Source organism: Lissotriton helveticus, chromosome 1_1 (genome assembly GCF_964261635.1).
Source record: "Lissotriton helveticus chromosome 1_1, aLisHel1.1, whole genome shotgun sequence".
Taxonomy (NCBI): Eukaryota; Metazoa; Chordata; class Amphibia; order Caudata; family Salamandridae; genus Lissotriton; species Lissotriton helveticus.
In genome coordinates, this window is record NC_136057.1 from 1,373,076,207 (window position 1) to 1,373,087,408 (window position 11,202).

Below are 11,202 nucleotides of genomic sequence, written 5' to 3' on the forward strand. Positions count from 1 at the left end.
CCGGATGGCGGTCGAACGAAAGTCCGACTGCCATCACAACCAGGCCCCTAATTCCGGATTGGCCATGGTATATTTTATTTGTGTGGACTTTCAACGTGACAATACTCAATAGACAGCCTCAGGCTCATAACGGTCCCAAGCATGAGAAGGAACATGGGGTTTTAGACAAGATGATAGTAGCTGATCTGCATTTGATCTAATCCGATTTCACGCTGTCATCCTGGACTGAGTGAATGAGGTTTTACTTAGACACCATTAGTGCACATGTCCGAAAGGGTCCTACTATACGTCCGCATGTTGAATGCTTGACGTGCTAGTAGCTGAAGGGTCTCTAGGACTAGGAAGTACCATACTGTTGGTGACTGAGCAATATTTTTTGGAATCAGATTGGGGAGCCAACTTTAAGGCTCAATTAAGATGAGAGGATAGAACAAATGGATACTAAGAGTACCTAAATATGTCACTTCTGTGCCCTGAAGAAGCTCTTTTTTGATTTCAAACTATGTTATTGAAATTTTAGGCAAGTACATGAGTGAGAATGTAAAAGGCAATGTACATACCAATATGGGGTGATAGATAGCACAGTACCAAGGTAGACCACAATAATGGCAATGCTACTAAATGACAGGCTCAGCTAAAGGGTTAAATACTCATTATCATAAGATGATGCCGAGCAGTCTCAACCTCTAAGGATACAGCTATTGAGCACCCCAGATGAATAGGGATCATAATGTCCCCAGGAGTGTGCACTGTGCAAGTAGAAAATAAAGAAATGGAGGAAAGGTCGCTTAGTGCGAAAACAATGGCTACAAAGGAAGAGGAAAAGGGAGGAGGGGGGAAATCAGTGGACACTACAAGCCAGGCAGCCCCATTCGACATATAATTGCGATGTACACTTATCCAAGTGAGGAGATATGAATCGGCCCAAAGAGTTCAGTGACTGCGTACTATCATGGTGGATCAACTTTTTGCAGGTGTCCGTCAAGTGCCTTTCAGGGGCTACGTGTCCTGGATGTGTTATGTAATTTCCTATACATTATGTTATCTGCACTTCTGATGGACATTATATATTCCACTGTTTACCCAAGGCAATCTCTGTAGAGGACTTCAAATCTGACTGAATCGATTCAGCACTCAGACACAACATCATGTCTAACAGTAGTAGATGATTTGCTGGAAGATCAATGGTGTGTGGGACTGCCACAATTCCTAGTGTTGTAGTCAGAAAGGATAGCGTGAACGGAATCTTGAAGATATCTTTCATCATCTGTTGCATTTTGGACCAGAGGGGCTGAACCCAAATGCATTGGCTGCAAGCTATCATATGAACGCAAGCAACTGCACACACAATTAATAATGGATGGTTTATAATAATGGATTTGGGGCCAGATGTACAACGTGATTTTGCATGCGCAAACGGGTTTGCGAACCCGTTTGCGCATGCAAAATCACTGTTGGCCATGTACTATTGCTAAATAGTGAGTCGCAATTTATTTGCGACTCGCTATTTAGAAATTGCGAGTCGCAATTATGAAGGGGCGTTCCCTTCCTAATTGCGTCCGCAATGCTATGTGTGAATGTTTTGTGACCGCAACTGCGGTTACAAAACACTTGCAAATTAACATCCTCTTCAAGAGGGTGGTAATGCAGTCGCAATTTGGAAGGGGTTCCCAGGGGACCCCTTCCACTTTGTGACTGACTCTAAAAATATTTTTTAAGGGCAGGCAGTGGTCCCAGGAACCACTGCCTGCCGTAAAAAACAAACAAAAACATTTTTTTTTTTAAATGCATCCAGTTTTCCTTTAGGGAAAACGGGCTGCATTTTTTTTTTAAACTGCTTTATTTAAAAGCAGTCCCAGACATGGTGGTCTGCTGAGCCCAGCAGGCCACCGTCCCTGGGAGGGCTTGCATTCCCAAAGGGCTCGGAAATAGCGAGAGGCTCATTCATATTATAAAGTCTAGCTATTTGCGACCCCATGGGGAATCGCAAAGCAGTGTAATAACACTGTTGTACATTTCAATTAGCGCCTCGCAATTTGCGACAAACGAGTCGCAAATTGCGAGGCGCTAGAGAAAGGGTCGTACATCTGGCCCTTGGACTGGACTTGTGTGTATTGCCTCCTATTAAATGGACTGCTGTATCGATGGACTAATACATCACTATAAAGAGTGTGCGGAGTACAATTTCGGTATATATATATATATATATTTTTTTTTATATATATGTATATATATATATATATATATATATATATATATATATATGTGTAGAGAGAGAGAGAGATGGATATATAGATAGATAGATAGATTTATTAGACATGATGATAGTAGCTAATCTGCAGCCAGGCTACGCCAATTTCACATTGTCATCCTAGACCGAGTACAGGAATGCTTTTTGGTAGGATACTACAACGAAAGTGAAATTTTTAAAAAAATTCTTTGTAAGTAAATGCTGGTTTGCTGCATCAGGTATATGTAGATGTTGCTGCGAATGCACTGGAATGACTTAGCAGGACCAACTGCATGGGGTTCAAACAGCATACAGTCAGAAAACAGTACCGGTGTCTCCATCTGACGCAGAGATGAGCATGTTAAATGCGAACCGGAAGTTATTTAACAAAAGACACTCAAGGAGGTTAGTCCTATCCCTCACTTCCACTCCACTGACAATTAAATGTTAGGCCGTGTGAGCTGTAAAAATTATTTTATTTGAGAATGATTTTTGCATTAAAAATGTTGACAATATTTTCATTTGTTGAAATTACTCACATGGATTTTAATGTAACATGCTGAAACACGTAATTACTTACCACGAAGTCATCGTGTGAATTATTACTTAAGTAATTCTGGACAAAATAAAACATAGAACCTAGAAGGATCAGGAACAATTAAGTGGATGAAAGCCATCAGAACCACACAATCTAATTCCAGATTAGCGGACACGGTATAGGAGGTCATTTAATTTATTGAATTTATAGAAATAATATAGTATTTCAACCAAATTGTTGAACAAATGCTAAAAAAAACAGTACAATAGCAATAGCACAATAATTAGTCCTAAAGATGATCCCAGTCAGTAATTGGAGCTAAGGATCGAAACGTCACGTCGACTTTCTTAACAGTTTTGCATTTTTTCATCTGTATAAAATGTGCTGCAATAACTGTTGGTTTGAGCTTACACAAGATTGTATTGTATTGTAAGCCACGTATTCATGAATCCTTGTCAAAAAATGTTTTGAAAATAAATATTCCCTTGTCCGGCTGGACATTGGAAAAAGAGCCATAGATCTTATTTAAGTCTATGTTTGATATTCACAAAAATATTTAAAAGCTAAGGACCGTTGTTCTTCATAAAATTCCTAATCACCCGAGGTCCGCAGCTACCTAAACAGGTCCCCTTGTTGATTATACTGCTCCAAAAAAGGAACAGCATCACTGACAAGTGCTGGAACATCACTCTCAACACACGCTGACCTGAACACAGCAAAAGCCACCCAAAAGCCATCAATAAGTTCAACAATTGGATCACCTCTTGTCCCAACTCCTGGCCCTCCTCAAACACAGCAAGATCCAGACACCAGGTCAGTTAGTACCTGGAGGAACTCAGACTGATGAAACATCACTGCAAACAACTGGAGTACAAATGGAAAAGGCCAGGACAATGCAGACAGGAGCCCATTCTAATCTGCCCAAAGGCGCAACCACCACATGATCTGGACCACCAAACATGCAGCTCTGGTGGACTACATCAATGCCAGCACCAGCAGAAGGCAAGAAATCTTAGCCATTATGAAAGATTTCACCTCACCATTGGCTGCCTCCAACTCAATTACTCCCTTGCAGGACATCTGCAACAATCTCTCTCAATTCTTAAGTCACAATATCACTGTCATTTACAGCAATTTTAGCCCATTACTGGACAAGACAGATCTCGCCAAACGCCTCCAACTTTATCCAAATAAACAATGCTAACCACATGGCCTGTCATCCCCAGAAGAACACCAACCATCATGAACTCCATGCACTCAGTGGCCCATCGAACACCTACCCCCACTATGCCTTTTGCAGGGAAATGCAACCCATCAGTGCCATGCTCTTACCCATTTTGAATGCCTCCATCTCTTCCGTGATATTCCCAGATTCTTGAAACGTGCAACAATGCTCCCATTGCTGACAAAACCCTCTGCGAACCCTTCAACGCTCGCCAGTTACAAACTGATCTTCCTGCTACCCTTCACCGCAAAGGACTTAACAAAAATCATCAACAGACACCTCACTGAATACCTTAACGACCACCAACTCCTCGACACCACTCAGTCTGGTTTCAGACCCCACTCAGTCTTGTTTCCGAACCAACTACAGCATGGAAACAGCCCTCATTACTGCCATAGATGACATCAGCATGACTGGACAGAGGAGACACAGTTGCCCTTATCCTCCTGACCTCTCTGCAGTGTTTGACACAGTCTCCCACCCCATCCTCATCCAACGCCTACATGATATCAGAACCCAAGACTACGCAATTTGATGGATCTGCTTCTTCCTTACAGGAAGGACCCAGTCAGTCAGACTGGCACCGTATACCTCCCTGTGACCTCATCTGTGGAGTTCCACAAGGATCCTCCCTGAGCCCGACCCTCTTCAATGCATATGTGATCCCTCTAACCAGCACAATCCACTCTCACAATATAAACGTCTTCTCCTATGCTGACGACATGCGAAGTACCCAGAACAAGTTTAATGCCTGCATGACTGAAATCACCCACTGGATGAAGACCAACTGTCTAAAGCTGAACACCAAAAACCTGCAATTGTGATCTTCGGTAAGAGCAGATGACCTTGGGAGGGACTCCACCTGTTGGCTAACAGAGCTAGGACCAGCACCCACCCCTACCACCTATGCCCAGATTCTCAGGATAATCAATGACTGCAAACTCAACATGACCGCCCTAATCAATGCTGTCACCGCCTCATTATTCCATACTATAAAGATGCTGAGGAATTATTTTTTATGGCTCCCAATCAATACCCAGAAACTGACACGCACGCCCTGGTCACAAGCAAGCTGGACTGGGTGGAATTAACAAAAATCAATCTCAACCTCCCACACTGTACTCGCATCACACAACACTTGAAGGAGCTCCACTGGCTCCCCATTCACAAATGAGCATAATTCAAACTCACCCACACTTTCAAGGCACTACATAACACTGGCCCAGCATATCTCAATCGTACCTGCTTCCACTAACCTTCCAGAAAAACAACTCATTTGGACTCCTACTTGCACGAATCCCACGCATATTGAAAACCAGATCCGACGGTTGAGTCTTCAACATTGCTCCTAAAGCGTGGAATGACCTGCACCTACACATAAGAGCTTCCTCCTCACTTCTTGAATTCCACAAGAAGCTGAAGACTTAGCCTTTTGAGTAGTCCCACTAGGCCCTAGGTGTGCCTAGACTCAAACCTGCTCTGCGTCAGGACATCCTCTTGGGTGATAGTGCGCTCTACAAATCTGCATACATGACAAATATCTTTCCATGCCTTATGGTTGTAATAATGTTTTTTTTTTTTTGTAGAGTTTTATATAGCGCAAACTAGACCCGAACCGAATCAGGTATCAGAGCGCTTTACATAGCACAAGTTACGTTTTTACATGAGGACATGTTGTGTCTATATCCACATCCAGTGGTTTGTGCTGTCACTGACACTTGTAAAACACGGTCTCCTTTGTGAGATTGAGCTGAATCAAAAAAGCGCTGAATCAAAAAATATAAAATAAAGTTATGAATACAAAAATATGCAAGATACTTTAAATGATGAAAGGAAGGAGGGCAGTGTAGACTGAAAACAAGAGGGAAACAAGGGCAGAAACTTGAGGGCCCGCAAGCGAAAGAGGGAAGAGAAAGAAAGAATGTATGCAGTGGATGCAATGAGAAAAAACCCTGTACAAGCAGTAACCAAAATCATACATGAGGAAAGTAAAACAAGCCAGACTGATTGACCATTCTGTAAGAGACAAAAAGATAACAGCAGGCAAGATAAAAGGATGTAGAGTGTCAGGAAGAGGAGAGAGAATCTGTGGCAGAAGAAGGAAAGTTTCAGGAGATGGAGTAGCACAAAAGCCAGAAAATGACAGGAATGTAAACAACTGAGGAAAAAAAAAAAGATGGGTGGATTGCTTGAATTAATCTGGGAAGCTGGTAACTACTCTGGGCTGCAAACGAGGCCTTCATTTTTTGCCCATCGTGCCACTTCGGACAGGAACCAACCATATGTAAATTGGCCTTGGTCCTGCTCCAATAAGAACAGTCCAGTTGAAACTGCCAGGCCGGGTCTCCGGGAACAGGAACACAAACAACCCAAGACTGGTTTCGGCTTATTTCTGCCTCGTCAAAAGAATGCAGTTTGTATCCTATTGCACAGTGAGCATGTGACTCAAATCAGGGCATATATGTTGCAATGAGGAAATAAAAAAGTGATGGGTGGATTGCTTGAATCTCAGCTACTGGCATTTACACTGTGTCGCAATCCAGTCCTTCATTGTTGGACCACCCTGCCACCTGAGATAGGAACCAGTCGTGGAAGAGGATACAATCAAAATTAGTAGGGGAGGAAGGAATGAGAGAAGATCATCTGAGATTTGGAAGATCGGTAGTGGGCATAAAATAATTTTTTGAAAAACAACAGTAAAGGGGACAGTGAAAACTGCCAGGAGCTAGAGCGCCAATCAGGAACATACTCAAGGCACGAGTCAGGAAGGAAGGAAATCAGTTGGAGATCCTACAGAGTTGGACACGATGGAGGTAATGGAGAAGTTCAGAGTCAGGCACAAGATTAAATCCAGAAAATGAGGGTGGGGAATAAGGGCGGAATTGACTAAATTAAATTATAAACTTTGCTAACTTTTTTTTTTTTATATTAAAGAAAAAGCAAACTCCGAAACTGTAAAGTAGAGGACCAGAAACCCATGGGGAAAAAGATGATTGAGTGAGAACTATGAGGGTTGGGTAGAAGGAATTATGAGACAGTGACAGTTTTGCTGTATTAGACTTAACGCTGTCAACAGGAGAGAAGAGCTTGGCTAGACACTTCCGCCTTATACTAACATAAATGTATAACGAGTGTCAGTCTGGGAAGCTATGCTCTACATTTAGTCAGCACTACATTTCTTGTTCAGATGTACATCATATACTGTGTGCTAAAAGTCACACATAGCTGAGTATTCTCACCCACTTAGGTCCCACTTACACGTTGGTTGCAATTCCGTGCAGAATTACTGTTTCCGGCCAGTATCTCCACATGTAACTCTACCTAATACGAGTTATAGCTCCCCGTCTCCTCTTCCATGAATGGGGAATAAATGCATGGGCACAGAATTACCATGTGGTGGTCTCAGGGCACAAGTCCTAAAAAAAAGAAGTGGGGGGACGCTGTCACCAGATGTGACGTCACAACAGGAAGTGACGTCACGAAAGGTGGCTCCGATATCGTCCCAGAGAGGCCAAAAAGGTGAAGTCCAGCTGTTTGGCAGGGGGGACGGCGTCCACCCTGTATAGTAAGTGGGGGGATGCCGTCCACCCGCGTGGTACCCTGACTCGAGCCCTGGGTGCTCTGTATGTTATTAATTATTCTAAGAGGTTTAACAGCTCCCATTCACCGCTTGGTAAGATTAGGTGGTACAAGGGAGCAGGGGCATTGCGGGGATGGAGGGAGGAGTATTGGGACGGTAGAGGAGGGACAGTGAAAAGGTACCCTGGTCCAGGGAGGATTTTATGCTTCCCCTCGCTGTAGAAAGAGGTCAGAGCAGGGATGGGTACAGAGGTTTGGCAGCTGTTGTAGCTTAACTCTCAAGCGTTTCTGGCTGGAAAAATCACTCAGGGTGACAAATGCAAAAAGAACAATTGATGGACAGAATGAAGAACAATGTCATACATTCACCCCAGTACAGAGATCTGGGCCTAAATCCATCGTTTTTTTGCTCACCATGCCATTCCAGTTTGGACCCAGCCATATGCAAATCAGTCTTGACCCTGCGCCCAATGGGAACAGTCCAGCCTGAACTGCCAGTCCAGTTTCTCCCTGGACTGGAAACAAGCATCCTAGGACCGGTTTCGGGCTTTCAGCCCTCTTCAGCCAGGATAGCTTGACTCCAGTGGCATGGAGAGCACGGGACTCATGTCTGAGCATACCCGTTCCACTCAGGGTGACAAATTCAAAAAGAACAATTGATGTACAGAATGCAGAACATTTCATACATTCACCCCATTCACCCCAGTATAGAGATCTGGGCCTAAATCCATCATTTTGCAATGTCAACACTCCGTCCATCATCCCCTTTGGTTTTGCTTTGTTTGCCCTAAGTTGGCAGGGTATGCCCAGACGTGGTTCCCTTGCTCACTTTGCCACTGGATACAAGCTAGCCTGGCTGATGACGGCTGATTAGCCAGAAACCGGTCCCAGGATTCTTGTTTCCGGTCCAGGGAAAACATGGCTTGGCAGTTCGGGCTGGACTGTTCCCCTGAGGCACAGGGTCAGACTGATTTGCATATGGCCATGTCTGAACTGGGTTGGCGGAGTGAGCTAAAGAATGATGATAGATTAAACCCAGATCAGTTGACTGGGGTTGAGTGCTTGCAATGTTCAACATTCGGTCCATCATCCCCTTTGGTTTTGCTTTGTTTGCCCAAAATCAAAGTCAGGAGAACTTCATACGAAAACGCCGACTCTTTTATGAGAGGGTGGAGCAGAACTCCACACAGGAATTCCACTGCACTTTAGGCCAGATGTATCAAAGGGTTTTACCCATTCTGTTTGTATGTAAAAATGTGTTCATACATCTGGCCATTAACTTCTAATCAAGCCCATAAGGTGGGGTGCTTCAACACGGGGTTCCTCCATCTAACACTAGGGAGCAACCTGTGTTATATTGTGATACCCCAATAGTTTAGTTGCCCATAAGCTTTGTCTACTGGGGAAGTATGTCAGTAGTTTCATTCTCCTAGTGTTCCTGAAAGAGGTAATCCAGGAAGTTCCTTTCCTCGTTTCTAGCCCTGAAAGACATGCAAATAAACCTGTGTGTAAGGGGTGAGGGGACTAAACAAACACCCTGGCCGGAAGTTCTAAAACATGAGTGTCTCCTCATAAACATTATCAACAAAAAAGGGGAGAAAAGCCAATGTAGAGGAGGGCTCGCACTCCTACATATTGAAACTGTAATAAGATTGAAGAGCCCTACCCTATCAAGTGGATTAACCAGAATTTGTTGCTGAAAAAACTATAATGCGTGTAAGACAGACTCACACTCACCAGGGTTACCACTTGGTGGGATGCTTCATCACTGGGTTCTTCCCGTTCTGCTACGGACAGGGCGTGCTGCTAACTGTGAATGGAAAACAGTTGGAAGAACGAGGGCAGAACCAGGCGTGTTCTGACTAGGCAAGCGCTACCATGCTTGCCTTAACCACGTATATGCATGGTAGTTTGTATGGGTTGTGGGGTTGCTTTCAGGGCTGCGGTTGGGGGTCATTTTAAAGGGCTGGGGAGGGGGGTCGGGGGTCGGTTTCAGGGGTGGGGTAGTTTTCAAGGATGGAGAGGGTCAGGGTAGTTTTCAGGGTAGCTTTCAGGGCTGGGGAGGGTTGGGTTGTTTTTTTTAAATGTGGGGTTAGGGTATTCGGCTTAAAGGCAGTGGAAGGGGATGGGGTAGTCTTAGGGACAGCGTGGGGGGTGGAAGGGGGATGGGGTAAAGGATTTTAGGCCTCAAGGAAGGGGAATGGGTAGTCGGGTTGTTTTATGGCTTAAGGGAGGGTGGGGTTGTTTTTTAGAGCTCGGTGAGGGTTGGGTCGTTTTTTAAAATAGGGGTTTGGGTTTTAGGCCGAAGGGCAGTGGAAGGGGTTGGGGTCGTTTCAGGGACAGCGCAGGGGTGAGAGGATGTCGGGGAAGTGTATATTAAGGTTTAGGGACAGCATGTGGGGGTGGGAGGGGGTAAGGGTATTTGGACCACAAGGCAGTAGGGCAGGTAGCTTGGGGAGGGGGGTTGTGACCATAGCCACATATACCCCTTTACCATTCATGCCTTTACTATGAAATCTCGTGGTAAAGGTATGCATGGTAAAGGAATGTGAGGTTAAGATGCATTCTTAGTTCGGACTGCGTGGTTGAGGCACGCGTAGCCTAGCCATGCGTGCTTCTATCATACAACCCCTGTGAATTACACTGGAGCACGGAACGGTACCCAACCGATGTAACAAGTGAATAGGAGATGGAAAGGTTCTGTTTGTGAGATAAAAATACCTGTCTGGTGGCCTGTTATTACTTTAATATGTGTCCCAGTCAGTATGGTTCAAATCTGGGAAAGAAAATGGGACATCAGTAAGGAATTCAATGGCTTTACCTTCCTTCCTGTATCTGTTCTACATGTTTCTGCCACACTTCCCTGGGGCGTTGTCAGGACCGTCAATCTCACTCCCTGAGAACAATCCTTGCATAAGTGCAAAGCGCAAACCAATCACACACCGTGCATGCCAAATGAAATGTATACACCTACTTGGTGTTAGTTCCCCTGCAGCTGTAAAAAAGTGGAGATTTAGCCTGGCAAGTCCTGGGACACTGAAACTTTTGTGCCCATTTGTGATATAAAAGATATAAAACGGCTACGTTAAGAATCTTAAGATTAATCGCTAGCCTTATTATCATGCTGTGAATGCACCGTAACAATCTAGTAGTCAACGGCGGAAAAACTGTCCATGAAGTGTAATATCTAGTCAAAAGAGTGAACACTTCTAATACATACATAGAATGTTTTCCTTAGTGTACAACTGCTCTCACACATCACACTCCACACATATAGATCTTAATACATACATATAGAAACACTCGATAGTGCCCCATAGGTCCACAGATGGGAGGCAAGCCTATACTAGTACACTGTATCAGTGTAAATGAGGGTAGCATATTAGGCAAGAGAATTGCTCTTTTAGCTTCCCTTAAATAAGGACTCAAAACGGCTATGCCATTCTTGCGTTGTCCAGGTCCCCACATTGCCCATTCACCTATTATCCGTGCCGGATTGTTATTGATGACTCGATTGCCCAAGCCTTTAAATCCCTGCCTCGGGGTTTCTTGAAGGATGTGCATAGCGCAATGGATGCTGAGTATTGGTCAACTAGACCGCTTACCCTATTCAAAATAGCGGAAGCACAT